Genomic DNA, 27,621 nt, shown 5'->3' on the forward strand with positions numbered 1-27,621 from the left:
ATCTAACTGAGAACAGCTTAATTCTTGCTATCAGTTGATCTCAGTTTTTAACAAGATTCAGCAAAAGCTTTTCTTAATTAAAGACTCTGTTTGAGGTTCTATAAATATTGTTGTGTGGAGAACTCTTCGGATGTTTTTCCTTGAGAATCCATCACCCTCATATTGTCATTTTTCTTTGCTGCTTTTCTTTTATTAAGGTACTGATTTACAGTGGTCAGTCTTTGTAATTGTAAGAAATGAAAACTGAGGTGAATTGCATAAAACCAAGTTTTATGTTATAAAAAGAAATATAAAAAGTTATGTTCAGTCTTCTGATTGCAGTAGCAGTTGGTACATTTGTGGTGGTTGGTGGCACAGGTGAGATTTAATGTTTTTCTTTTGTACTTGACACATTTATATAACACTCAGGATAAAGGACTGAGGTCAATCAAGTTTCCCTTGGATAGGTTTTGATTTTGAAGCAGAAAACCTGTGTGTGTCTGGCTTTTAAAAAGTAAGCCTTTAAAATAGTTCAAACTATAAAACTCTGATTCTTATATACTAATTTCTCAGAGAGCAATAACTTGAATTCAGAGATAGAACCTAGATTTCAGTTGGGTACCCATATTAAAACTATATGTTGTAGTACTATAAAATACAATACACTTTTTGTATTATAATAGATATGACAACTCTCTTTGAAGAGAGTTCAGAACAAAGATCCAAACATACAGATCTTATCAGATCTCCCCTCCTTTCATTCCCATAACCATCAAGAGATGTAATTTGTCCCATATGTGGTGCAATGCCTAGAATGAAGAGATTTGAAAGTTCATTAAGGCCCTGCTTCAGAAAAGTGTCCCTATTCAGGACATCTCTTAAGCACATATTTGATTTTCATTGAAGTCAGTGGGATTTAAGTACATGCTTCTTAAGTGCTTTCCTGAATAGGGGGCCTAAATCAGTATTTATCTTTTTGCTTAATACTGTCTTTTAAAACATTTTTTAATAAAACATACATATGGGACCTGATTGGAGAGTTTAGTTTGTTAATTTTTTTTATTTTAAATGAGTTATTTTTTTGCGTAAACATTATTCACATGATCAGAAGTTACTGTGGCATCTTCTGCATGCTAATTTAGAGTCTTGCTTGTATCTAATGCCAGAAATGTTGACAAGGAATGTATTTCTTGACATCTCATGAAGTAGATGCAATCTTTTTTTTCTGTTGTTTGCAGCTACTGTACTCTGTCAAGGACCATTCTTCAATGCACCATGAAAGCACGTTCCCTTTAATTTAAATGAAGCTATTTTTGCAGTCAGTAACAAAACAGTACAAGTCAAAACTAATAGTTCCAAAGTAGGGGTCTTCATGAAGACTCAATAATATTTTTTCTATTCACAATCATATGGGAAAGCGTCACTAGCTCATGGGATCTTTAATTCCAGTTTATGCCAGGTTTGATGCAAACTGTAAATGATGATTCATATAAGGTTAAGAGATTTCTGAGGCCAAATAGGGAGCCCTTATGATCCTCTAGTTTGGTCTGCATAATGCAGGCCACAGAATTTCACCATTAAAAGCTGAGCTACAAACTTTTGTTAATTGAATAAATAAATGTTTAAGATAATTAAATTTTAAAATAAAATATTTGTTTGGTGTATCCTTTACCTGCCTCTCAAATCCTGAGTTTAAAGGTCTTTGTTTCTTTTGTAACAGATCATATCACAATAATCTACAACAAAGTTGGGTCTGTGATTCTAAGTGTTTGTGAGATCATTAGTTATTGCAGAGGTAAAATGGAATTGTGAACTCAAGGTCTGACAGGTTAAATGTATGAGAAACATATTTTCAAATGTAAATATGTTTATAATCAGGTTTACACATATTCTATAAATTATTTGAGATCTTTCTAATCTTTTACCACCTTGCAAGTCTCCAAATCTTTGTTGTTTTTTCTTTCAGAGAAGAAAGGCCTTAGAACAGACTTTATTTCATGTCTAAAAATCATTTATTTTGGACCAGGTAATAGCAGGGTTTTTTTCTTTTTTAAAAAAGAAGCCATCTAGCTAGTTTTAAATAATAATAACTGGTTCCTATATGATGCATTCTGTGTAAAATTAAAGCTCCTTTCTTGTCATACTTTAGTTCCTCATATGTTAAATAGCTAACAGTATCTGTAGAAGAGGTAACTTATCACCTTCACTTATAAATAATTGTGTCATAAATACAATTTCTTGTTGAAACCTGAGCTCCTGCTCTTTCCTCCCTCTTATTGTAAAGAGAATATTTTTATGCAGAAGAGTTGCCATCCCTTTTTTCTTAAGATACATAGAAGTAAATATTACATTTCCCAGCTAAATACGCTGTAGTTTTTCCTGGTCTAAAATATTTAAATGTTTTTCTTGCATAACATTACCATGCAGTTCAATTTCTGAAAGTGATATTTACATCACTATATTACATACATACATACATACATACAATGTGGCGTTACTTACATTTCATAGAAGTTAAGTTTACAGTTGATACTTCATTCTGGCAGGAGGAAATTCTTGGTTGTGATAGCTGTATTTTACTAATGTGTGGAGGCAAAGACTTGTAATTGTAGTGGATTTTGCTAATGCCAATTTAGTGAAGGGTCTCTGAGTATTTCTATTGAAAATTCCTATTTATGGGAGTTTTTACATTAGCAGTGAAAGTGAACCCAGGCTTAACACAATGTATAGCTCTGTTAGTTGAAAAGCGGCTAACTTTTTCAGGGCTAAATTCTTCGGTATCCTACAGCTCAATGACCTCTCACTTTACCTCCATACTTGAAGACAAAGTAGCTTCACACAGGACATAAGACCAGTAAAGAATTCGCCACTTGAATTACTAGAAATGATACTTCTGCTATGTGGATTGTTCCACTAAGCATGTGATTATGTAATTCTGTAAGAACCCTAAAAAAATCTCTGCATATTTTTTTAATGGAGATTCAACATATATTAAATGATGGCCCTGGATAACATCTCAGCATAGGAGCATACTGTGCTGCTTTAAAAACAAACAAAAAAATACCCCTGCCCCCTCAGCCCCCCGCCCCCCCTCCAAAAAAACCTTCTGTCAATAATTGCCATTTTATAATTAGAAGAGCACATGTACAAAACTGATTCATATTTACATTCTTGAAAAGTAAGACTGGTTTTGGTTTTTAAACACAAATTTTGCAAACTATTCCTCAATATAGTTAACTGGTGCTTTTGTGGAAAGATTAAAATAACCTCACTAACTGCTTTCTAAACAAAATTGCCTTAAAGCACTGTGTGAACTTTCAGGTCCATTGCAATGCTGTGTATACCATGTAGCATAAACCTGAGCTGTAGCTCACGAAAGCTTATGCTCAAATAAATTGGTTAGTCTCTAAGGTGCCACAAGTACTCCTTTTCTTTTTGCGAATACAGACTAACAGGGCTGTTACTCTGAAACCTTTCAGTATGCAAATTCCCATGGACTTGACAGACCATAATAGTAACTGTATTTAAAAACTGCTATTGCTGTATTCATGTTCAAGAAGCTCCCTAACATGGATATTATATCCAATAAAACATAGCTAGAGTATGAATGGACTGTTAGGTCAATACTAGACTCTTTCAGTGTCCCTAAATATGTACTTATACACATGACTCAGTTGGGGTCATATTCTTTCATTATTATCATTTTAACATTTTAAAAACTGTGCCTCCAAGAAGCCCCCCTCAGGATTGGATCCCCACTGTACTAGGTGCTGTTAAAACCCACCAAAACATGGTCTGCTCCCCCGAAGAGCTTACAGTTAAGGCCCAAATTTTCAAGTTGATATAAATAGGTGAGTAAAGTTAGTCATGTGTGTAACCATGCCTCAGTGGATCATAGCTGAGAATATCAGATTCAGGACAAACTGCTGAGAAATAGGGCAGATTCACCCCCAGCTGGTGGTTAGTCTATCATAAGATATACTAAGCCAGTAACAAAAGTAAATTTCTGTCTCACCACACTGGTTAACAAGAAGTCAAAAATGCAGTCTCCTTAGGCATTCCAGCCCTCGCTTCACTACCCAGACACTGGACTCTATGATGAGTGGCTATTTTAGTCACAAATTGGGTCCTCTAATCCCAAGAGATCAGCCACATAGCCAAATCAATATATATCTCAGATCTTACCCAATAATCACGCTGTTGACAATCCGTTAGTATCTATATCTGAAGGTTTATTTATAAGAGAAGAGAAAAAGGAGAGCGTTAAAATGGTCAAAGAAATCATATATGTACAATCATTGCAAAGTTCTTGGATCAGGTTTGTAGTAGTGACGTTGCAGAAGGCTGGCTTGTAAAGACTCTGGTAACTTCCAAAAGATTGGAAGGTCCTCAATTCATAGTCAATATGCTCCTTTTACTGTAAGTCCATAGTCCAGAGATCAGAGCAGAAATGAGGCAAAATGAAGATGCTTCCAGAGTCTTTTATACCTTCTCCCATGTGGAGGGAATGCTCAATGCTCTGTCTTTAGTTTGTGGAAAATTACAGGCACATGATGGAGTCCAGGGTCACATGAGCAGGTCACATGTTCGTGCGTGCTTTGATCACTCATAGGAGCAGCCGTTGCCCATTGCCATTGACTAAGGTGTCCACAGGAAGGCTCACTGCTCTGGGACAAGCTTCTTTGTGAGAGATAAGTGTTCTTTAATGGGTCATCAACTTGAATGGTGCATTCAGAATGTGCTTGCTAGACTGGATGTAAACTACTTTGTGGGTGTTACCCTAGGAACAAACACATTTGAAATACTGGTACATAGTCGATATTCATAACTTTAGATGCAAAGATGATACATGCATAAGATAATTATATTTGATAGATTGTAACTTTTCCATTGATACCTTACATGACATACTTTGTGTAAGATTTGTTGCAGTTGTCTAACAGTGGCAATATTAGTGATATAAACCGTCAAGTTTCAATCATACAGCATCACACCCTTCAGGATTGGATCCCCATTGTATTAGGTGTTGTTAAAACCCACCAAAACATAGTCCCCTTCTCCAAAGAGCTTACAGTTAAGGGCCCAGTTTTCAAGTTGATGTAAATAAGTGAGTAAAGTTAGCCAGGTGCACTTGCATAATCGGACTGTTAGTAAGGATTCGGTCGCAGAGGATTTTTCTATATTTATTTCTACTTTTTGCTTTCATTTTTTAAAGATGAGGAAATTTAGAGTTAAGGTTGATGTTTTCTTCTGAAGTCACATATTGAGGCAAATTTCTCTCCTGGTGTAAGATAGCACACATGTCGTTGGAGCTATACTAATTCAAAGCAGCAGAGATTTTATCATATCCTACTTTACAATCTGGGAACAATGTGATTTTTTTATCCCCATATGTACGAAGAGTGGAGTATCCCTTTAATTGAAAATTTCTTGGCTTTTGTTAGGTTAGATCATTATCATGCTCCCTTTGAAGTCAGCAGTACTAGTATTACTTAGTATGCTACTAAGATAGCATTACTAATATTTATTAGGGCTGTTAAGCGATTAAAAAATTAATCACGACTAATTGCGTAATTTAAAAAATTTATTGTGATTAATCACACTGTTAAACAATAATAGAATACCATCTATTTAAATATTTTTGGATGTATTCTACATTTTTAAATATATCCATTTCAGTTACAACACAACACAAAGTGTACAGTGATCACTTTATATTTATTTTTTATTCCAAATATTTGTGCTGTAAAAAACAAATGAAATAGTATTTTTCAATTCACCTCATACAAGTACTGTAGTACAATCTATTTATCATGAAAGTTGAACTTTCAAATGTAGAATTATGTACAAAAAAAACTGCATTCAAAAATAAAACAATATAAAACTTTAGACTGCCTACATGTCCATTCAGTCCTATTTCGTGTTCAGCCAGTCACTCAGACAAACAAGTTTGTTTCATTTGCAGGAGGTAATGCTGCCCACTTCTTGTTTATAATGTCACCTGAAAGTGAGAACCGATGTTTGAATGACACTGTTGTAGCTGGTGTCGCAAAATATTTACGTGCCAGATGTGCTAAAGATTCATATGTCCCTTCCTCTTCAGCCACCATTCCAGAGGACATGCTTCTCCATGCTGATGACGGGTTCTGCTTGATAATGATCCAAAGCAGTGCAGACCGAAATAAATTTCAATTGGTATTCTATAGTTTAACAGTGCGATTAAAACGGTGATTAATTATGATGAATTTTTTCCATTGTGATTAATTTTTTTTAATCGTGTGAGATAACTGTGATTGATCAACAGCCCTACAGCTCTAATATATATATATATATATGGGCTGTTGATCAATTGCAGTTAACTCACATATATAAAGCTTAGAACAGAATAAAAGTTAATTGCAGATAATTGATTTGATCACAAACAAAAGGTTGATGGCTCTGAGAGAACTTACGTTACACATCTGGTTAATTATAAACAAAGCAATGCCAAAACAGTTTTTTCCATCTTGTGAAAATGTTCAGAAACTGTTAGTTTGCTAAGAAGGTAGCTTAACACTTTTTTAACAATGAAAAATGTAATTTTTTAAACTGAGGTTTTCAAAAGCATAGCAATTTATAAAAAGAAAAGGAGTACTTGTGGCACCTTAGAGACTAACCAATTTATTTGAGCATGAGCTTTCGTGAGCTACAGCTCACTTCATCGGATGCATACCGTGGAAACTGCAGCAGACTTTATATACACACAGAGAACATGAAACAATACCTCCTCCCACCCCACTGTCCTGCTGGTAAGGCTACAACAATGTATATCAGTTACCAACCAGCCTTCACAAAGCAAAATAAATTTATTCTTAGAGTAAAAGCTTTACAGAGAAAATATATGAAAAACAAGAAGTGTTCTTATACACGTGCTAGAAGCTTAGCAGAGATTACCCATCAGTCTTAACGGATCTTAGTAAGCCAAAATCTTTCCAACCCTTCTGCAAGACAGAAGGTCCTGTCATAGACTCCTAGATATTAGGGTTGGAAGGGGCCATTATGATCATCTAATCTGACCTCCTGCGCTATGCAAGCCACTGAATCTCATCCACCCACTCCTGCAATAAACCTCTCACGTATGTGTAAGGGGACTGTTGCCCCCTTACTAATATTCAGTGGGGGTGTTTTAGTTGCTAGCTCCCAGTACTAAAAGGGGGAAGGGTCGATGGGAAATCAGGACCCTGAGACTGACAGTCCCCCAGAACAATGGGGAGAGGCCAATGCTCCAGGTCACCCTGAATGATAGGGCGGGCAGGCTAATCAGGAAGTCAGGAGGCCAGGGAGGTCCCATCCTCCATGTGAGCTGGAATTGCCGGGGTCAGACAGAGTGGGGCCGAGCTAAGGAGAAAGGAGGGGCCCAAGCTGAGCTGGGGAGCAGAGTTGTGCCAGATCCAGAGGGGCCAGAAAAGCAGCCAAGAGAGAGCAGACCCTGTCCGGGGAGCAGAGCTGCAGCCCCAAAGCCAGAGGCACAGCCCAGAGAGAGCAGACTTGCCCTGGGAGGAGAGCTGCAGCAACCAGAGCCAGAGGGGCCAGAAAAGCAGCCCACGAAGCAGGTCAGTGCTGGGAGCAGAGTCACGGAAGCAGCCTGAAGAGCAGACTTTTCCTCGGAGGACAGCTGTAGCAACCAGAGCCAGAGAGGTCAGAGAAGTAGCCCAGGGAGCTGGAGGCAGAGCAGCAGCTGTGCTGAGGCAGAGTGGGGCTGGAGCTGGAGCAGTCCAGAGCCAGGTGTCGTGAGCAACTGGGAAGAGTGAGGGGGGACTGTGGGTGGTGGGCCCAGCACAGGGAGACGCCTCAGCCAGGAGGCTCTGCAGGCCAGACTTGAGGGGGATTGGTAACCCTGACAGGGCAGGGGCAATGCTGGGAAGAAGGGCCCTACCACCTACAGCCTGAGAGTCTTTGGCCACCACCAGAGTGAGTGTCCTACCCACAGCATCCCTACAGCACAGCCAGGGCCTGAGAAGGAGGCCTGGTACTTACAAGGAACAGACTGTGAACTGCCCTGACATTCCAGAGACACTGTTTGTGATGTTCCCTGCCACAGAGTGGGTTGATGTGTTTCCTTTAACCTTTCCCATTTTTCCTTATTCTTTTTAAAATTAATTGTTGATTAAATAACTCACATTTGCTTTAAAGTGTATGTCATGATCAGTGGGTCAGAGAAGTGCCCAGTGCAGAGAGAGTATCCCGGAGTGAGGACACCCTAGCTCCTGTCCTAGGTGACCACAGCAGGGTTGGGGGTCGAACCCCCCAGGAATCCTGAGCCCAGCCTTGTTGGGGTTAGGAGGACTCTGCCAGACAGGAGAGTGGAAGGGGAGTCCTCCAGGACAGGGAGGCCACTGGGTAAAGGAAGTGGGATCGAGAACTCAGATCCTTTCGCTAGCCCACTTCACCGGGGTAGTGCAGAAGCCAGGAAAGTTCCCCACAATAGCAGGACTATTCCCCCGCTTACATATGTCTGAGCTACTGAAGTCCTCAAATCCATGGTTTAAAGACTTCAAGGTACAGAGAATCCTCCAGCAAGTGACCCATGCCCCATGCTGCATCGGAAAGCGAAAACTCCCCAGAGTCCATATACTGGTTCAACCTGTTTTTTTCAGAGACCAACAGACAAAGAAAGGACTTTTGGCATAAAAAAGCTGAATTTAAATTGACACAGGACTGTCTTTTGATTTAGCAAAATCTTGCCCACATGCTCAGGGTTCAGCTGATCGCCATATTTGGGGTTGGGAAGAGGCCTACAGTTACGCAGGCTTTGCTCGGGAGGTGTCATTTTAATGTATGGCGATGGATCAGCCCTGTTTGTGGAGAAAACGGACAGCAAGTTACATGGCCTGAAAGACTCTAGGGCCACCCGTCGTTCTCTCAGCCTTTATACCCTGGTCCATTCAAGGAAAAGGTTTAAACCTCAGCAGATACAGAGGGTTCATGGGTCAGGCCAGAGCAGGGCCCTACCCCAGAAAGAGCCAGGACTAGAGGCAACGCCGGGGTTAACCGCCGGCAGTGGGGGCTCAGGTCCAGCTTTAGCCACGCCACACCCAGAAATAGGCAGGCATTTTGAGCGGATGCTTGAGGGAAACCTCCCAGTCTGCAACCAGGATCCAATCCATCTTTTATTTTTGGACCATTTACTGCCCTCCTTCCCTTCTTGGACTGCCATAACAACGGACCAAAGGGTCCTCAGTACGGTAGCAATGGGGTGTATACCCTCCAGTTTCTTCCCCCCACCTTCCCCGTCACTCTTCAGGGACCCTTCTCACGAGCAGCTTCTCGTCCAGGAGGTGCAAATCCTCCTGCGGGTGGGGGCCACAGAAGAAGTTTCCATGGAGCTGAGAGAGAAGGGGTTTTATTCCTGATACTTCCTGATACCAAAGGCCAAGGGGAGTCTATGACCCATATTGGGCCTGCGAGGCCTCAACAAATACCTCAAGAAGTTGAAATTTTGCATGGTCTTTCTGGCCTCCATCATTCCCTCCGTGCATCCTGCAGACTGGTATGCTGCCCTCAACTTAAAGGACGTGTACTGTCATATTTCCATCTTCTGTGGCCACAAGAGGTTCCTGCGGACTGTGGTCAGACATACACAAAACCAGTTTATAGTGCTTCTATTTGGTGAAGCAACAGTACAGAGAGTGTTCACAAAATGTATGGCAGTAATCACAGCCTACCTCAGACGTTGAGGAATCCAGATCTTTCTGTATCTCGACGATTGATTCATCTAAAGTCATTCGAGAGCCCTTTCAGAGGTGTACTCAACTGTTAGTTGCGGTGGCTGACAGGATGAAGAAACTCCCGGTATCATGCCAGATGATTTCATCTTGTATCACCATCTGCATCCGTACCTGCTATGAGCAGGCAGGAGCCATGACTCTGCCAGTGGTGACAGCTCATTCCACTAGAGCACAGGTGTCGTCGGCAGACTTCCTAGCACGTGTTCCAATCCAGGATATCTGCAGGGTGGCGACGTGGTCATCTGTCCACACCTTCATGACCCACTATGCCATCACCCAGCAGTCTCGAGATGATGCTGGTTTTGGCAGAGTTGAGTTGCTATAAACGCGGCCACAAACTCCTGTCTGCCTCTGGAGAGAGAGACTACTTAGGAGTCACCTACATGGAATGGCCATGAGCAAGCACTTGAAGAAGAAAAAACATTCACTGAGCTTTCGTAACTTGTTCTTCGAGATGTGTTGCTCATGTCCATTCTATGACCCACCCTCCTTCCCCTCTGTCGGAGTTCCAGCAAGAAGGAGCTGAAGGAGGGGGCGGCGGCAGCACCCCTTATGCGCATATACGCACAACTTCAGAGAGCACCAGCGCCGGCCCTACGGATACCACTGGGGGAAAAATTTCCGGCACTGGTGCATGTGGCAAGCACACACACACCTACTTACGTGGAATGGACATGAGCAACACATCTCGAAGAACAACAGTTACGAAAGGCCAGTAAGTGGGTTTTTTTCTGCCTTCCCAAGAGACTCCTGCAGCAGACGTACGGTAGAGGGAGACAATAGACCATAGGGAACAGGCTAAAGCCAGACCTGCAGTCCTTGCTGATCATAGGTTCTGGGGCAGGAAGGAGATCTTTTGTTTTAGCCTAACCATTAGTTTTGCCTCCAGTTCTGCTGTGGGGCATCCTGTAGAATCTCTTTATCTCTGCCATGGGTCAAGAATGCCCTTCCTGGTTCTGTCTACAATTTATTCCATCTACTATTTAATGAAGTACAAATCTGGAGAGACAAGGTGAGTGTGGTAATATCTTTTAATGGATGAATGTCTGTTGGTGAAAGAGATAAGCTTTTGAGATGCACAGAGCCCTTCAGATTTAGGAAAAGTACTCAGAGCTAAATACTAGGTGGAACAGATTGTTTAGCATAACTGCTTTCTAAGGGACCATATAAGGTGAAGTGCCCAGTTAACACCAGTCATAGGACAAAAATGGGGGTTTAGTGGGTTACAGACTGTTGTTATAAGCCATAAATCCAATGTCTTTATTAAGACCAAGATTTTTAGTGTCTAGCAAAGTTATGAGTTTAAACTGGCGGCTTGTTTTTTGAATGTGTTGTGCAGGTTTCCTTTGAGGATGAGGACTGAGAGGTCAGATATGGAGTGATCGTTTTGTGAAAAGTATTCGCCCACGGGTGATACAGTGTATTTGTCTTTTATCAAATTTCTGTGTGAGTTCATTCAAGAGCATAGTGATTGTTTTGTTTCCCCTTCATAGTTGTTATTGGGACATTTAGCACACTAGATGAGGTGCACCACATGCTGTGATAGGCAGGTGAGGACCCATGGATCTTGAAAGGTGTTCTGTCAGGGAGTATTGATCAGTGTAGTAGTGGAGATATGTCTGCAGATTTTGTATCTGTTGTTCTGACAGGGTCTGATGCTGCTTTGAGTAGGTCTGTCCTGATCTGTGGGGAGCTTGGGGGATTGTTTGAAGGCCAGAAGAAAGGGTATGGGAAAGATTTCTTTCAGGATGTGATCCCCATCAGATATGGTTGTAACTGTATAATAAAACTCCATATGGGTTCCAGTGTGGGGTGGCAGATGACACTATTTGAGACAAATATCAAAATATCAAGCTAAGAGGACAGCTATAAAGTACCTGAAATTCAACCACCAGATAGTAATCAAACCAGCAGACAAAGGGGGTGCTATTGTAATCCTCAACCACGATGACTTCACCAATGAAGGCAACTTTCCAGCACCAGCTACTATAAAGGACTCAGAGAAGACTCCATACCATGATTAACCCAGGAATTTAAGAATATCATCAAATCCTTCCCCAAACAACTCCAAGAGAAACTCCACAACTTCATCCCCCTCGAACCCACCCCAGGGATCTCTTAAGGCTTCACAAGATACACAAATAAGGGAACCCGGACTGACCCATCATATCTGGCCATGGCACTCTTACTGAAGGAATATCAGGACTCATAGAAACCATCCTCAAATCACTCACCATGCAAAGGGCTAGTTTCCTCCAGGACACAACCTACTTTCTCCAGAAACTCCACAATATTAACAGTCTCCCTCAGAACACCATCTTTCCCACCAAGGGATGTTGCCACCTGTCATAAATATGAAGGGAAGGGTAACAACTTTCCTGTATACAGTACTATAAAATCCCTCCTGGCCAGAGGCACAATATCCTTTTACTTGTAAGGGGTTAAGAAGCTCAGGTAACCTGGCTGGCACCTGACCAAAAGGACCAATAAGGGGACAAGATACTTTCAAATCTAGCTGGGGGGAAAGGCTTTTGTCTGCCTGTTCTGTGTGCTTGCCAGAGAGAGATCAAGAAAGCAAGCAGTCCAACTCCATTAGAATTAGTAAGTACTAGCAAGGAAATGTGTTAGTTTACTTTTGTTTTGGCTTATTTTCTCTGTGCTGAGAGGAAGGTGTATTCCTGGTTTTCTTCTGGTAACTTTAAAGTTTTTGCCCAGAGGGAAATCCTGTGTTTTTAAATCTGATTGCCCTGTGAGATTAGCATCCCTTCTAATTTTACAGAGATGCTTCTTTTACCTTTTTTCTTTCTAATAAAGTTCTGTTTCTTTTAAGAGCCTGACTGATTTCTCTATGGTCCTAAGACCCAGGGGTTTGGGTCTGTGATCACTTTGTAACCAATTGGTTAAGATATTATTCTCAAGCCTCCCCAGGAAAGGGGGTGTAAGGGCTTGGGGGGATATTTAGGGGGAATAGGAACTCCAAGTGGTCTTTTCCCTGATCCTTTCTTAAATCACTTGGTGGTGGCAGCGTACCCTCCAGGGGCAAAGAGACTGTGCCTTGAGGAAGTTTTACCCTAAGCTGGTAGAAATAAGCTTAGGGGGTCTTTCATGTGGGTCCCCACATCTGTACCCTAGAGTTCAGAGTGGGGAGGGAACCCTGACACCACCCTAAACACCAATATCTCTCGCAATGATTGTATTGCTGCCTGCCTCAAATATCTATCTACAAGACTACGGACAACACTTAGATATCCACCCCAAATGCATCGCTAAACTCATCCATTTCATCCTCACCCCTAACAATTTTACATTCAACAACAAACACTTTGCCCAAACCATGGTAACAGTGGCGGGTACTAAGATGGCTCCCAAATATGCCAATCTCCTCGTGGGCCACCTTAAGGAAAAATTTATAGACAAATGCACCATGAAGCCAATGATATACCTGAGATATATCAATAATAATAATATTTTGACAGATGACCTAAACTCCTTCATAGATTTCCACCATGACTTCAGCAACCCCCACGCGTCCATCAAACTCTCTTTACCTCACTTCTGCACCAGCATCAACTTCCTGGACACTACAGTCAGCTTCAACAATGGAACTCAACAGACTGTAAACAAGAAACGCAGAGATCATCACACTTTACCTTCACAGATCCAGTAACCACCTCAAACATATCAAGAAAGCTGTTACTTGCAGCCAGGCCTTCAGATACCACAGAATATACCCTGAGTTGAAAGTCTTAATACACTTAAAACTGCCTTCATCAAACAAAGACAGAGAAGTAGGTTTGCATCATGGAATGGGCCGTGCAAATACCCTGACAGGACCTGCTTTAATACAGGAGGAAAAAACCCCTCCAAATGCACACCCATGATTGTCACCTATCACCCCACACTGGAACCCACACAGAGCATCATTAAACAATTACAACCCATACTTGATGGGGACCATATCCTGAAAGAAATCTTTCCTGAACTACTCCTTCTGGCCTTCAAACAATCTTTCCCAGATCTGAAGTAGAGCTCTGTTAGCTTGAAAGCTTGTCTCTTTCACCAGCAGAAGTTGGTTCAGTAAAAGATATAACCTCACCCACCCGGTCTTTCTAATATTATGTCTGGGACCAATGCAGCTAGAACAACTAGTACAAACTTATCAGTCAGAGAAAGGAGCCCTTGCATCTCCCCTCCAAATTAGTCATCAGCCAGGTGGGGGATAGGGGAGCTAAATTTTATTTCCTCCTGCCAGGGCACACCAGAGTACATCCCTGATATGCCCACTCAGTCTGAGTTATGTTCTGGGTTTGAAAATCTGATTAGTGTCACTGGATGGTTAGAGGTGTTAGTGTGTTTGCTGTAGGGTGCTGAATTTCTCTGTTAGAGGTTACAGGGGTATAGTTCTTCTGTAACTAGGACATACCTGTTGCCTGTTAATCTGCTTACAGCATGCTGATGTAAACTATTGTTTTTTCTGTAGCTTAAAACTAACCATTTCTACATAGCATACAATTGTACAAAATAGCTTGCTGTGGAATGGTCAAAGGCTGATACGTTGTGTAACTGTTTCATTTTATGCTATTACTTTATCGCTTTAAAGTACTTTTTCATAACCTGTTGTTTAAACTTGGCTAAATGTATTGCAGGCTCTAAACTACTCTTCCATTTTGGGATTGCCATAATTGTTTATAGCTGTTCTATAGCTGTTTTTAATGCACCGTTACATTTTTTTAAGAGCTTTTGTCTTAATATGTCTAGTATTCTTTTATCTGGATTAAACCCTTAATAAAACTTTTTAAATTTTTTTTCTAATCGGTGTTAAAAACTCATCTATCACACCCTTCAAAAAAACGAATATGCCATAAGAACAATAACAACTGGCAAAAGCACACTGCAGATTAGAGAAAGTTGCTAAGGACCATATCATGCTATCACTTTTTAAGCAGAACTACCCATTAGATTGGTTCAGCTTTTGACCATTCTGTAACATGCTATTTTGTAAAAACTTACTCCCCTAGGGAGTTTTGCTTAAGAACTAATTGTGCATCTTGGCCCTAAGTCACATGCTATAATGGATGTATTTTTATGTTTGACCCTATCTGTTGACTGTCAAATACTCGTAGATCATTCGTGGTTTGTGTCTTCCTGAGGGCGTTGTTAAATTTACACTTAACTGCTATTAATGAATATTAACAGAATAAATCAAATGGTTCAGTCTATATATTGCACAGTGAAATAGATAATGATTCCCTTAAATATGTAACTGAAAGAGAAAGATAAATACGGTGTTAGGACCCTATACTTGTACAGGTTAAGCCTGCCTTTCAATATACAGCAATATATCACATTATATGTTTTTTTAGAAGCTGATTTTATAAGATCTGCAGCTCTGTGTTTATCTGTCCATGTAGAGACAACTGGATGAAGCCTTTAACGTATTTACCGTACCATATAGAATCATGTTTTGTCTTTTCACTTTCTTTGATCAAAATCAAGCATCCTCATCAGCAGTCGCCACAGCCCTCATTGATATACCTGAGTAAAAACACCTTGAGCCTTTACCCATCTTCCTAGAATCTTTCTGTTTTCACTGTGAGATGTTTCCTAATGGGAGATCTAAACGCTTTTTAATTTGTTGAGCATTCTTTGGTTTTGAACAGAATTAAGCCCCTCTCAACATTTTACAAACAGCTTTAAAGATCTTCCGTGAAAGAAAGAGAAAAAAGCATATTGAGCCCAGTGAATCAGAGCAGAAGTTGTAGCATCCATCGTTAATATCCATCTCCACATAATAACATTAACGTGGCTTGAAACTATGTCTGGTTAAAATAATAGATGATCCCTGTAAGTAACAATTACATCAAAATAAACCAGCACCAAAACATACAATTCTATTACACGTCAGAACAATTTGCCCCAAGAAAATAGAGGTGACAGAACTTTAGAGGCAAAAATGAGTAAGCAGCACAGAAGAAGACAGCACTATTAATTAACACTGGAATATATTAATTAGAAATAGTAAAATGTATGAAAAAGCACAAAGTCATAAATTACTTTGTTTTGGAAAAACTATGAATTGTGCATTATCTGAAATGATTCATAGATTTTTAAGGCCAGAAGGGACCATTGTGATTATCTAGTCTGACCTTGTCTGAAACACAGTTCCTAGAATGTTACTGAGTAATTCCTGCATCAAGACCATATCTTCTTATTGAGTTAGAGCATGTTTTTTAGAAAGATATAGTGATGGAGAAGCCACCATATCCCTTGGAAAAGTTTTTACCAATGGTATATTATTTTTACTCTTAAAAATTTTGCATCTTATGTCTACTGCCATCACAAGAGGAAATTGAGTTTGATATCGCCATTGAATAGGTCATTTTGGTGGCCACTGATAGCAAGTTGGGTGTGAAGAAACTTAAAAGGTATTGTAGATATTCCTTAAATCTGGAACATATCTAAGAGGGTATGGGGCCATCATAACAAATATCTTGTGTTATTTCTCCTCTGTGTATTCCAGTTCATTCTGGAATGCTAATTTATTAGACCTCTGAAATCAAATAAGTTTCTGAGGCTATAAATAAAATCTTGTATCCTCTCAAATATATTGATTAAATTTTAATTTTCTTTCTAGTACCTTTATTAAAATGCCTTACGGACTTGTTAAAAATGTTAGTTTGTTATAGGAATATCTAATACTAGCCAGGATACTTACTGATGTTTCAAAGAGTTAGTTTCCTGTACCATACGTCTAATTTTAACTTTGCTTATATCTAGAATTTGTAAGCGACCACATTTAATTTTTAAAAAGGATAAATTTTAGCGACTATCTTATTTGGCTTTCCAAGAGCATACCAAACATCAAAACTGGGCACAGAAACATAACATCGATTGTTAGTATTAAATATAAATTTTCTTGACAAAATGGCAGTGATAGATTGGATATTGCAGTAAGACGTCAGACTCATTCCTTTCTTTGAAGAGCGAGACATTGACTATAATCATCAGTTTCCAGTAGGTGATCAGAAAAGGCCAAATCTCCGTTAGTGCAATGGTGGTATCAATAAGAGCAAATAAGTTATTTTGAGCACAGTACTGTGCATTCTATAAATAAACACTGTGGCCAAAATTCTCAAAAATACACTAAGTCCATATTTAGGCACTTGCCTAGTTTTAAAAACTTTTGTCTATTCAGTGGATCTCATTGACCAGACTTGGACCTAAGAGTCTAACTTTAGCTCTTGTTTTTAAAAATATTGGGCCTAGAAAACAACTGCATCACTTTCCATTGGAAATGTTGCAAGAAGAGCAATATATTTCAAAGGGTTGTGTATTGTAGTATATACTGTACTAGGCATGAAGATGTGACAGGTATTGTAATTTTCTCTCAGGGTGGGAATAATTGGAAATTATTCAAGAAATGAATAACTCCAACAGTGGATCTATTTAAAGCATAGTTTTAAAGGTTACAATCTTTTTAGGCCCATATAGATACTTTTGCATTTGAATGGCCAGTAAGGCATCATATGGTGCATATGTCTCCTTACTGGCAGTCATTTCTGAGCCGACTGATAGAAGAAGTAAAAGGATTCAATAATTTTCTTTTGGCCAAGATGACACTTGGTCATATTTGTAATAACAGTGAAAGAGACTCAGCGTTTCTGTAAAGGAAAATATTTGTTACTATAAACCAGTGTTACGCAGACCTCAGTGCTTCAGGAGCCAAGTTAGTGATCAACGTTATCCCAAAGACCCACGGTAGTGTAAATTAATTGTTTCTTTTACTATACTACTATATATTCATATTTAAACAGTATGATGGGAAATATTTAGTTTAGATAGATATACATTATTCTCACAGCAAAATGACTCACCAAATATTATTATTTTATCAGTTACAGTTGGTTAATAACATAGTAAAAACATCCTGGTTGGTTAATAATTAAATCACACAGTGTTTTAATATCATGTGCTGCAAAGAGCAACAGGAGACACATTAAAGAGCCACTTGGAGTTTGTGAGCTTCAGTCTGAGTATCACTGCTGTAAACAAACTCAACCATCTGATTCTGAAGTTCCATTTTTTATCCCTCAGATTGGTAAGTATTGAGAATAGTTCACAACAATATCAATAACCGTCACAACATGGCCCACGCAGACTGATGTGGGTAGAAGGCAGTTCTCTAAAGGCACTCTGATTCCCTACTCACATGTAGATGAGCTTAACAATATACTCTCTCAGGGTGGAACAGAAGGGATTCAATGTGGTCTGTCATAAAGCTTCAAATTTAAATTCTAGCTCTTCTAGCTGCCTGTTACCCTGGATCCTGATTACCCACAAGGCCTTGTCAATCTGGTATGGGTTTGCTGTGGAGGACAAGCAACTGAAGGAAGCCAGATGCATGTGTAAGGGGTAGGGAGAGGCCTTGCAGAGAAAATTTCTGTATATATCTCAGAAAAACAAAAGTAAAAATTCTTTCCCCCACCCCGACCCCCATATAAACATTCAATATCCATTTTTTATGTGAGAGATCTTAAAACAGAGGTATCATCCAAGAAATTCCTGTTGAGACAGCTAGAAAAAATACTTTGTTTTATTAATCAGAGTAGGGAAGATTTTTGTATTCTTTGAGATAGAGAATGATCTCCAAGAAAAGACTCTTTCCAGTATAGTTCCTTACTGGAATTATTCAACTCTCCAAGTAAAACAATTAGTGTGCATTTAACAATAATATCAACCTTTCTTAACATACATAAATTCTACTAACTGGTATTTACAAAGGCTATTAACTTAATGCATGACTCTGCAAAGCAATCCGCAATGGAAGAGCTGTGTACCCTCAGGGAGGTACGAGTAACTCACTGGGATTTTGTGAGAGTGTAAGGAGCTACCTTGCACAGACTGCTATGCAAGATCGAGGCCTTAGCACCAAAAAGAAATTACTGTCCCCATCTGTGGAGTGAAGTGTCCTTTTAAAAGCTCTCATATGGCACTCTTAGAAATCTTCAAAGGGAAACTGTCAATTCTTTCTGTCTAGGCATTTATAGTTTCCACTCACCCACATAAGACGTTTTGTAAAAATAAACTTCATAAAATCTTAAATATCACACAACAATGTATGTAACTTTTCAAATTTAAACTTGATTTATACTTGCAATAATTACTTCAAATTTTGTAACAACACAATGGATATAATACTACATATAGATATAAGTAACTCATCTAATTTCTCCTGATTCCTGTGGCATGAGCCATTTCTATGAAGCACAAAGAAAAAGTATTAATATTCCTTCAAATGTCCTGCAGAACTGCTGCCTTCCTCCAATTTTCAGGTTTGCATGTGTTGTACCTTTTCTTTGTATCTGATGGTGGCAGTGTATTGGAACTGGATGCTGCAGAATATTGGTTGTTTTGGGAGTAGATATTTACTTGTTTAGCATATAATTGTTAAAAACCTGGATAACACACCAGAGATCCATATGATTATGTAAAAAAAAATAGTGATATATGCTGTAGATTTATTTCTGGGCAATACTCAAGATTTATGTAAACAGTGTGCAATTTGGGAAGTTTTGAATATCAGTTACTTCTGGCAACTTTCCATGGTTTAAATGACATTTTAGTTTGTAGCCAAGAGGTGTTTCTAGCCAGAATGTTAGAATTACTTCATTATGCAGTCAGAGATACTAAATTATTAATGTATTATTTACAGATACTTGGAGGATATATTTGTTTCATTTCATCAGAAAAATAGGTTATCCAATATTGTATTAAGCCGGTAGGGTCTAAAACAGGGGTGGGCAAACTTTTTGGCCTGAGGGCCACATCTGGGTACGGAAATTGTATGGCGGGCCATGAATGCTCACAAAATTGGAATTGGGGTGTAGGAGGGGGTGAGGACTCTGGCCAGGGGTGCAGACTCTGGGGTGGGGCCAGAAATGAGGAGTTCAGGATGCGGGAGGTGGCTCAGGACTTGGGCAGGAGTTTGAGGTGCGGGGGGCGGAGGGGAGGGAAGGCTCTAGCTGGAGGTGCAGGCTCTGGGGTGGGGCTGGGGATGTGGGGTTTGGGGCACAGGAGGGTGCTCTGGGCTCAGATTGAAGGGTTCAGAGGGTGGGAGAGGGATCAGGGCTGGAGCAGAGGGTTGGGGCCTGGGATGGGGTCAGGGGTACAGGCTCCGGGCGGAGCTTACCTCAAGCAGCTCCCGGAAGCAGTGGCATGTCCCCCTCTCTGGCTCCTACATAGAGGCATGGCCAGGTGGCTCTGTGCTGCCCCGTCCGCAGGCGCCATCCCCGCAGCTCCCATTGGCTGCAGTTCCTGGCATGTGTGTGGAGCAACCCCCAACCCAGCTCCCTGTCTGGAGCGCGGGAACGGGGCAAGGCCCAGACCCTGCTCCCCAGCGGGAGCTCAAGGGCTGGATTAAATCGGCTGGTGGGCCGGATGTGGTAAAATGATAGAAAAACCAACACACAGCATATATTTTAATTCTTTCTTCCTCTCACAACCCGCATAGCCTCCATTATTGGGGTAGAACTAGGAGAAACGCTCAGATGTGTTTTTAAGCACTGATATTTTCTTCTTTATTTTTTTTTAAAGCTGCAGGTTATCCTCTAATTTTACAAGTAAACTTTTCAAGTGTCATACATGAATTAATTCCATGTGCCAGTTCCATTACAAATGAGTTAAATGGATGGATAGTATAGACAACAATAGTACCACTCTGAGAAATTTTATCTGATGACTCGTTGCTGTATTTTTGATAAATCAGTAACCAACTTATAGATCACTTAAATATTGTATTACTCAAATTTTATGCAGATGTAAGGAAACCAGAGACTAAAATCTCTGAAACATTTCCACATCTACCAGAGGTCCCCTGAACAAGTTTTGTATTTTCTGCATGTTCTTGCCAGGAGTATTTGGGAAAAGTGCAATTTGTTCTGTGGAATCGTAAGTCCCATTGGAAGTGAGAGATCAATGGATTCAATAAAGATTTAGCTGAGTGTGGTCTGTCTGTATATCTTGGGTACTTTAAATAGTCCACATTACCATAATATCTGAGTGCTTCACTATCTTTATTGCATTTATCATCACAAAGTTTCTGTGAGATAGGGGAATACTGTGATCTCCATTTTACAGCTGGGGAACTGAGGCACAGCAAGACTAAGTGACTTGCCCAAGGTCACATAGGAAATCTGTGTCAGAGCTGGGAATTGAACCTGGTCCCCGAGTCCCAGTCTCTAGCCACTGGAACATCCATCCTCTCCATAATGCATAAATAGACTTGAAAATATTGAAAAAGCTGCCATTCCCCAAACTTTTTGTTTACTGTATAGCTGTAATTTGTTGCCCAAGAATTACCCTGCTCTGACTGGTATAATGAATAACCTTGTCATTAACCTAGTGAATTACAACTTGCACTAAGGAAAAAGATAAATCCCAACATGTTTGAAATGTGTTTCCTCTTCTCCCTGGCTGCTCTGACTGTGCTGCTGATGCAGTCTACTGCACAACTTAATTAGGCCTTTTTTTCTGCAAGGCTTACATTTTTAGAATAGTAATAAAGAAGGCAAATGGAGTGGCTGCTGCAGGTAAGCACTATGGAAACCTGTCACGACAAGAGTGTTTCAAAGCAAAGAGAATAATCACCTATTTAAAAAGTAAAACTACCTGCAAGATTCCAAAGCACCAACTATTTCAGTAGGGTCAGGGAAGGAGAGAGGACTAGGGAGATGCTAGAAAGAGGATATATTTATTATTCCTAAGTTTCTTTTTCAATGGAGAGGGGGGAAATTGTTTCTGCTTTTATGCTTTGTGTCCCTCAATGTATTTATTTCCTTGAAACTCAGAACTGCCTGCCTAATGTATTATAATGTTGCACTAGCGACACGGTATTTGTGATTGATTGGGTACATCCATTATTAAGTCCTATTTTGGGGTGTTTTTAACTGCTAAAAATGCTAATTTGGCTAAAATTTCTCACCTTTGTTCTCAAGTGATGAACTATTTGGAAATTGAAAACAAAATAATTGGTGGTGTTATTTAAAATTATATTGTTCTTGTTATCTCTAGATTTCAATATGCTTTACATAGGTGGGAACCATTAGCCCCTTCAGAGATGGAGAAACTGAGGCATAGTGGCACTAGGTCACACAGGAAGTCATTGTTAGGACCTGTATTTGGACTCAGGTCTTTTGATGTCTAGTTGCGTACTCTATTCAGTGCCCCATACTGCATCATACATTAATGAAAAATCTTTCAAATGTAATTAGTTATTTCTAAAGCACTTAGAACAGAGGTGGGCAAACTTTTTGGCCCAAGGGCCACATCTGAGAATGGAAATTGTATGGCGGGCCATGAATTCTCATGAAATTGGGGTTGGGGTGCAGGAGGGGGTGAGAGCTCTGGGCTGGGATGTGGGCTCTGGGGTGGGGCCAGAAATGAGGAGTTCAGGGTGCGGGACGGGGCTCCGGTCTGGGGTAAGGGGTTGGGGCACAGGGTGTGTGTGTGTGTGTGTGAGGGCTCTGGCTGGGGGTGCAGCCTCTGAGATGGGGCTGGGGATGAGGAGCTAGGGTTGCAAGAGGGTGCTTGGGCTGGGACCGAGGGGTTCGGAGTGCTGGAGGGGGCTCTGGGCTGGGACAGGGCGTTGGGGAGTGGGAGGGGGTCGGGGTACAGGCTCCGGGCAGCAGTTTCCTTAAGCAGCTCCCAGAAGCAGTTGTATGTCCCCCCTCTCCGGCTCCTTCGTGGAGGCGCGGCCAGGTGGCTCTGTGCACTGCGTTGTCTGTGCTGCCTCATCCCGCAGCTCCCAGTGACTGCAGTTCCCGGAGGTGGCGCTTGGGGTGGGGGCAGTGTGTGGCGCCCCCTGGCTGTCCTGATGCATAGGAACCGGAGGGGGACATGCAGCTCCAGCTGCTTCTGGGGCTGGAGCGCGGGAGCAGGGGAAGCCCCAGACCTTGCTTCCCAGCAGGAGCTCAAGAGCCGGATTAAATCGGCTGGCAGGCCGGATGTGGCCTGCGGGCCGTAGTTTGCCCACCCCTGACTTAGAACATGCAAAGTGCCATAGAAATGGGGTTAGGTATTATTACTATTAAGCTTGGTAGGTACCGTACATAGCCTTCAATTACATTCATTTGCAATGCCTACTATAGGCATAACTGTTTGGCAATATGGTTAGATATGGTGATACACCTATGTGCAAGAGCTATTCCTGCGGGAATTATGCGCCTAAAATTCTGCACATATTTTAAAATTCTGCGTATTTTCTTTGTCAAAATAACACACTAGAATCACTCCAGTTTCAATTATTTTGGTAATTTATTTCAAAATACCTTTCAACAAGTATGTTAACAATACAGATAACAACAAAAAAGATTCCCCCAGGAGTAGAGTTAAAGAAACCCCTGGACAACCCAGTTCCAGTTGGGGGATGTTGGAGGGGGCTGTGTGGGGCCCCCAGAGCCTACACATCTGCACTCCCCTCCCCCCAGAGTCCAGCTGCATGGCACCCCCTGGGTCAGACACCAACACCCTTTTCCCTCCCAGAGCCCAGCCACGGGGCACCACGGCCCAGACACCAGCACCCCCTTTCCTCTAGAGCCCAGCCACAGGCCACACCCCTAGCCCAGACAGCAGCACCCCCAGGGCCTTTACTCCCTCCAGTGTCTTTACTGTCCTGCGAAGGGATGTGGGTATGAGGCAGCCCTGCCCTTCTTACCCTTTTTCAGAGATGGGTCTCCCGTAAGGTTGCCAACTTTTTAATGGCACAAAATTGAACACCCCTGTGCTTCCCTTTCCCCGGGGCCCTGCCCCTTCCGCGAGGCTCCGCCCCAGCTCACTCTATCCTTCCTCTTCCGTCACTCACTCTCCCCCGCCCTCGCTCACTGGCTGGGGCAGGAGGTTGGGGTTCAAGACAGGGGTGAGGGCTCTGGCTGGGGGTGCGGCCAGCGATTAGGGGTTTGGGGTGAGGCTGGGGCAGGGGGTTGGGTGCGGGGGAGGTATGGGCTCTGAGACGGGGGTGTGGGCTCCGGGTGGGGCTAGAAATGAGGGGTTCAGGGTGCAGGAGAGGGGTCTGGGCTGGGGCAGGGGGTTGGGATGTGGGGGGCGTGAGGACTCCGGCTGGGATGCAGGCTCTGGGGTGGGGCAGGAGATGAGGGATTTGGGGTTCAGGAGGGGGCTCCGGGCTGGAGCCAAGGGGTTTGGGGTGTGGGATGGTGTGCAGGCTCCGGCTGCGGGTGTGGACTTGTGGGTGGGGCCGGGTGTGATGTTGCACTCTATATGATTTTATGAAAATATGCTAATGAGTATGAATATAATGTAACTGGAATATGCTTCATGCAAAAGGTTTCTTGTAAGGTATCATTACAAGGTTTATAATCTACTGAGTGTGGTCATCCTATTTGTATGTATGTATCATTCTTGTGTCTGAAACCAGAAATATGAAATGTAACTCTGAGGGCCTATTGTAGTTATGCAAAGTGTGGGCCACTAATGGTGGTTTGGAATCTTGATGGCTCCCATCAACCAGGACAATTGACTGTGGATGGCTCTGTTTGTAGGCAGGCCTTCCTGTGGGTCAGGCTGGAAGGAATGCAGGCTTGGGGTCTCACAGGATATGTGACCAGTCACCTGGTACTGAAATCCATCTTTACCTGGTGCTTTTCCTTTTAGAAGGGGTGGTGGGGACCCAGAGAGACAGAAGATTCCCGCCTTGTGCCAAAGCCATATAAGGGGGTGGAACAGAACAAAGAGGGCTGCAATCATGAGAAATCCCCTAGCTACCACCTGAGCTGGAACAAGGGCTGTATCAGGGGAAAGGATTGTGCCCAGACTAGGAAGGCGTCCAGTCTATGATAGAAGCTTATTGAAACATCTGAGGGTGAGTTTTCTTACTGAATACAGATAGACTTGTGTGTTTTATTTTATTTTACTTGGTAATTCTCTTTGTTCTGTTGGTTACTACTTGGAACCACTTAAATCCTACTTTTTGTATTTAATAAAATCACTTTTCACTTATTAATTAACCCAGTGTATGTATTAATATCTGGGGAGGCAGGGGGAAAACAGCTGTGTATCTCTCTATCAGTGTTATAGAGGGTGAACAATTTATGAGTTTGCCCTGTATAAGCTTTATACAGGGTAAAACGGATTTATTTGGAGTTTGGATCCCATTGGGAGTTGGGCATCTGAGTGTTAGAGACAGGAACACTTCTTTCAGTTAAGCCTGAAGTTTATGGGACATGGTTCATACCTGGGTCTGTGTTTGCAGCCGGCAAGCGTGTCTGGCTCAAATAAGGCAAGTTTCTGGAGTCCGAAGCTGGCAGGGAAAACGGGTTAGAAGTAATCTCAGCACATCGGTTGGCAGTTCCCAAGAGGGTTTCTGTGATCCAACCTGTCACACTGGGGATGAGGGATTTCGGGTGCAAGAGGGGGCTTAGGGATGGTGCTGGGGGTTGGAGTGTGGGGGGGCAGTGAAGGCTCCAGCGGGGGGTGCGGGCTCTGGGGTGGGGCTGGGGATGACGGGCTTGGGGTGTAGGAGGGAGCTCAGGACTGAAGCAGGGGGTTGGAGTGTTGTGGGGGTTGAGAGGTGCAGGCTCCTGTAGGGAGTTTGCGTGCGAGAGGGGACTCTGGGCTGAGACAGGGACTTGGGGTGCGGGAGGAATTTTGGGGTGCGGGGTCCCTTAGCCCTGCTACGCTGCCAACCTGAGCCTCAAGGGTCCCAGTTTCACTGGGTGTTCCGGTTGAAAACCGGATGCCTGGCAACCCTAGTTTCCTAGGCCGTCTCCCACCCCCGGGAGAATGAGGATCAAGCAGAGCATGCAGCCTCCAGTCTAGCCAGGCTGGGCACTCCTCTCACTGTGGGCTGGGCTCTGCAGAGTCCAGCGGCCCCTAGTGGCAGCCAGCAACTCTGCAGTCCCAATTCTGCGGGGGAATGGGGAATTCTGCAAAATTCTGCATTGTGCAGTGGTGCAGAATTCCCCCAAGAGTAAGCATGGATAGATAGATAAATGCATGAAATAAATGTGTTTGGATTTATTTCAGTGATTAACAATTCAAATAAACACAAGTGATGAATGGTATCTGTGGATATACTGAAAGCACACATTGAGTTCAAATTCTACTTTTTTTGAGGTGCCTGGGCATTTACTTTCCCAGAGTAGGCCTGGACTACACTAAAAATTTAGGTCAGCCCAGCTATGTCGCTCATGGGTGTGAAAAATCCAGTCCTGAGCAACATAGTCATGCTGATCTAACCCTCAGTGTAGAATTCTTCTTTTGACCTAGCTACTGCCTCTCAGGGAGGTGTGGATTGTCTATGCCAATAGGAGAACCCCTCCCACTGGTGTAAGTAGTATCACACAGAAGCGCTACAGCAGTGCAGCTGCAGGTGTACCACTGTAGTGTTTCAAGTGTAGACAAGCCCATAGACAGGAACATAAGGATGGCCATACTGGGTCAGAACAATGTTCCATTGAGCCCAGTATCCTGTCTTCTGACAATGGCCAATGCCAGGTACTTGCAAGAGAATAAACAGAACAGGCAATTAAGTGATCCATTCCCTATTGTCCACTCCCGGTTTCTGGCAAGCAGAGGCTAGAGACACACTGAGCATGGGGTTGCATCCCTGACCTTCTTGACTAATAGCCAGTGATGGACCTATCCTCCATGAACTTATCTAATTCTTTTTTGAACCCCTTTTTTGAAGCCTTCACAACATCCCCTGGCAACAAGTTCCACAAGTTGACTGTGTGTTGTGTGAAGAAGTACTTCCTTCTGTTTGTTTTAAGCCTGCTGCCTATGAACTCTGGAGGATGGTGTGGATTGCACTCTCAGCAAATTTGCGGATGATACTAAACTGGGAGGAGTGGTAGATACGCTGGAGGGGAGGGATAGGATACAGAAGGACCTAGACCAATTGGAAAATTGGGCCAAAAGGAATCTGATGAGGTTCAATAAGGATAAGTGCAGGGTCCTGCACTTAGGACGGAAGAACCCAATGCACAGCTACAGACTAGGGACCGAATGGCTAGGCAGCAGTTCTGCGGAAAAGGACCTAGGGGTGACAGTGGACGAGAAGCTGGATATGAGTCAGCAGTGTGTCCTTGTTGCCAAGAAGGCCAATGGCATTTTGGGATGTATAAGTAGGGGCATAGCGAGCAGATCGAGGGACGTGATCGTTCCCCTCTATTCGACATTGGTGAGGCCTCATCTGGAGTACTGTGTCCAGTTTTGGGCCCCACACTTTTAAGAAGGATGTGGATAAATTGGAGAGAGTCCAGCGAAGGGCAACAAAAATGATTAGGGGACTGGAACACATGAGTTATGAGGAGAGGCTGAGGGAGCTGGGATTGTTTAGCCTGCAGAAGAGAAGAATGAGGGGGGATTTGATAGCTGCTTTCAACTACCTGAAAGGGGGTTCCAAAGAGGATGGCTCTAGACTGTTCTCAATGGTAGCAGATGACAGAACGAGGAGTAATGGTCTCAAGTTGCAGTGGGGGAGGTTTAGATTGGATATTAGGAAAAACTTTTTCACTAAGAGGGTGGTGAAACACTGGAATGCGTTACCTAGGGAGGTGGTAGAATCTCCTTCCTTAGAGGTTTTTAAGGTCAGGCTTGACAAAGCCCTGGCTGGGATGATTTAACTGGGAATTGGTCCTGCTTTGAGCAGGGGGTTGGACTAGATGACCTTCTGGGGTCCCTTCCAACCCTGATATTCTATGATTCTATGATTCTATGAATTTTATTGGTGACCCCCTAGTTCTTGTGTTATGTGAAAGAGTAAATAATACTTCCTTATTCGCTTTTTCCACACCAGTCATGATTTTATAGACCTCTATCAATCCCCTGTTGGTTGTCTCTTTTCCAGTCTAAAAAGTCTGTT

At 42.3% G+C, this 27,621-nt stretch overlaps 1 protein-coding gene and 1 long non-coding RNA gene across 3 annotated transcripts in view; one reads left to right on the forward strand and one right to left on the reverse strand.

Moving 5' to 3' along the window:
• Window positions 1-27,621, forward strand: part of COG5 (component of oligomeric golgi complex 5) — a 301,746-nt gene that overhangs the window by 150,801 nt on the left and 123,324 nt on the right. The window lies entirely within an intron of this gene.
• The window catches only part of LOC311515169, a 44,765-nt gene continuing 21,404 nt past the window's right edge, over window positions 4,261-27,621 (reverse strand). Inside the window, exon 3 of the long non-coding RNA XR_014710070.1 lies at window positions 4,261-4,759. This is a non-coding gene — a long non-coding RNA (uncharacterized lncRNA). The remainder of the gene's footprint in view (window positions 4,760-27,621) is intronic.

The sequence above is a fragment of the Lepidochelys olivacea genome, assembly GCF_965140295.1.
Source record: "Lepidochelys olivacea isolate rLepOli2 genome assembly, chromosome: 1".
NCBI lineage: Eukaryota > Metazoa > Chordata > Testudines > Cheloniidae > Lepidochelys > Lepidochelys olivacea.